General features: G+C 44.5%; 1 non-coding gene and 1 pseudogene across 1 annotated transcript; both read right to left on the minus strand.

Annotated features, from left to right (window-relative positions):
* Nucleotides 1-323: 323 nt before the first annotated feature.
* Nucleotides 324-387, minus strand: LOC138987351 (small nucleolar RNA U2-30; annotated as a pseudogene).
* Nucleotides 388-543: 156 nt separating this feature from the next.
* Nucleotides 544-623, minus strand: LOC138987353 (small nucleolar RNA U2-19). The gene has a single exon (XR_011463837.1). It is a non-coding gene; the product is annotated as a small nucleolar RNA U2-19 (small nucleolar RNA).
* Between the last annotated feature and the right edge of the window lie 2,277 nt (nt 624-2,900).

Genomic DNA, 2,900 nt, shown 5'->3' on the forward strand with positions numbered 1-2,900 from the left:
CACGAGATCACAGAATGCCTCCGGGGAGACAGTGGCTTTGAGGAATTTGCTGTTACTCCAAACAGGCCGAGGGATGAGAAACCTTAGCCTCTGGACACGGGTAGCCTGCACTGCAGTGAGAAAGGCATGAGGCAGTCGACAGAGTTTTGATTAAGGATCCCTGGTCTGTGCTTATGGAAGGAAGTGCAAATAGAAATAGCCGAGTCTTGATGAACAGAGAGTTTCTTCCCCATCCCCTTCCAAAAGCCTTCCCCCACAAACTTCTTCTTCTTTCTGAGAAACTTTAAACAAAAATAATTGCTTTAATCTTTTTCTTTTAATTCTGAGCTCAGATCAAGTGTAGAAACCTTCATAAAGATCCACAGTAAAATCTTTTCATCATTGCTCAGAACTGATTAGCCTTTGATACACACACACACACACACACACACACACTCACTCCATCAATAAGTCCTCAGTTACCCACTGTCACCTTTACACACAGGCAGGCACACACACACACACACACACACACTCCTTATTGTTTTAAATTATCCTTTTGCTTCTCAGAAATATAGAGATCATGCATTAGGGACACCAAGAGATCTTTTGATGCTCAGATTTGGCTATTTTCATCATCGACAATTGCTTTAATCTTTATGCAAAGAATCATCTCATCCTAGGACATATTAGCAATCCCATCACTGTGTCCTTTTCTGCCCCCTGGGAACCCCCCTCTCTTGGATCTACCAGGCACAGAAGGCACCGAGCTGCCCAAGCCCCTGGGTTGCCTTTATCTGTCTGAGGGGGAGGTCTACTTGACTGCTCTTCCCCCCTGCTGCCATCCTAAATCACACTGCCTTTCCAACCTATGGGGCTGGAAACTTCAAAGGCCTGGGTCACGGCCCTACTTAGCATCTGTGAATGTCCAGCAACCCAGAAACCTGAAAGAGAATGTCATCAGCTCCCTTAAGAAATCACGATTAATTTTGTAGCTGATGGTCCTGCCTGCAAAGCCTGGGGCAGTGTGTGTGTGTGTGTGTGTGTGCGTGCGTGTGTGCTGTTCTTCACTTCTGCTTAGGTTCTAGCAAACACTGGAAACAGCGCTAATGAATTTGACATTCTGGAAAGGCTGCAGTGAATATCGAATTTTGTCCTTGGAGTCAACCTATATATAGTTAAGGAAGGAATCTGGTCCCAAAGGGTGGGGGTGGGGAGCAACTCAGGAAAGACTACCACGGAAAAGAATCAGTGTGAACTCTCTCAGAATCCCAGGTGAAAATGTGTTTCTTTTATTGTCTAGGCAGCACAGCAGAAATCTTCAGCAGGTTTAATATACAGTTTTGGGTGATAAGTTTAATGGACAAAACCTCAGGTTTTCTGTGTGATGGAAAACTTTGTTTTAAGCTCTGTTTCAGTGTGGAAGGGGCTTTTCCTTTCACAGGAAGGATGCAGCCCCATCAGATATCTCATTCCCTAAGGAGGCCGAGGTGAGAGCTCCATGCTTGCAGAATAGAAACCTCTGAGCTGCACTCACTGCTTGGAGGAGACCAGCTTCTCCAACATGGCTGGTGAGGCTCTGCTCTTTGAAGTCTCTGTTGCTGAAAAGCTGACGTCTGGGCAACAGCAGGTCAGGATGGAGCACAGGGAGAAAGCCCAGCCATCAGTGATAAGGCCTGGGTCTTGAGAAGATCCAGACCAGTGCTGCCTGCCCGGCCCACTCCGGGCGCAGGTGAGGAACACTGGTGTTTATCTTTCAAGTCTCTTGATGCAAATTCTTGTCTCCGTGTGAAGATGATCCATCAAGGGGGACAAGGGGCTTTGACTGCTTTAGGGCAATCTCAAGGACTTTATCTCAAGAAGTGTGGCCGGAGGGTGAGTGCAGGGAGAAAACAGGCATGGGTCCTGCCAGCTCACCTCCCCATCCTGGAGGTGTCAGGGCCCTTATTGGTGAGGGGAGTGAAATTCACAGAGTATTCACAGAGTTCCCAGAGCTGAACCCAGGGAGCGTTTACACCAGAGTTTAAGATATCCGCTCAGGCCTTTCTTAACTTCTCATGTTAACCCTCACTTATAGGTGAAGTTTTTCTTTCAGCTTTATTGAGATAATAATTGACTATACAGTACTGTGTAAAGAATACAGCATAATGATTTTTTAAACATTTTTTATTAAAATGTAGTTGATTTACAAAGCTGTGTTAGTTTTCACTGTACAGCACAGTGAATCAGTTATATATATATATATCTCCTCTCTTTTTAAGATTCTTTTGGTTATTACAGAATACTGAATAGTGCTCCCTGTGCTATGCAGTAGTTCTTGTTAATTAACTATTTTATATATAATAGTGTTGCTGATAAAGGTCCATATAGTCAAAGCTGTAGTTTTCCGGTAATCATGTACAGATATGAGAGCTGGACCATAAAGAAGGCTGATCACTGAAGAATTGATGCTTTCGAATTGTGATGCTGGAGAAGACTCTTGAGAGTCCCTTGGACAGCAAGGAGATAAAACCAGTAAATCCCAAAGGAAATCAGTCCTGAATATTCTTTAGAAGAACTGATGCTGAAGCTGAATCTCCAATTCTTTGGCCACCTGATGGGAAGAGCTGACTCATTTGAAAAGACCCTGATGCTGGGAAAGATTGAAGGCAAAAAGAGAAGGGGGCATGAGGATGAGATGATTGGATGGCATCACTGACTCAATGGACATGAGTTTGAGCAAATTCTGGGAGACAGTGAAGGACAGGGAAGCCTGGTGTGCTGCAGTCCTTGGGGTCTCATAGAGTTGGACACCACTGAGCAACTGAACAATAACAGTTCAGTAGTATATATATGTCAATCCCAATCCCCCAACTTTTTCTTCCCCCTTTGTTTCCCTACTGGTAACTGTAAGTTTGTTTTCTACATTTGTGACTGTTTGT

This window comes from Bos mutus, chromosome 3, assembly GCF_027580195.1.
Source record: "Bos mutus isolate GX-2022 chromosome 3, NWIPB_WYAK_1.1, whole genome shotgun sequence".
Classification (NCBI taxonomy): domain Eukaryota; kingdom Metazoa; phylum Chordata; class Mammalia; order Artiodactyla; family Bovidae; genus Bos; species Bos mutus.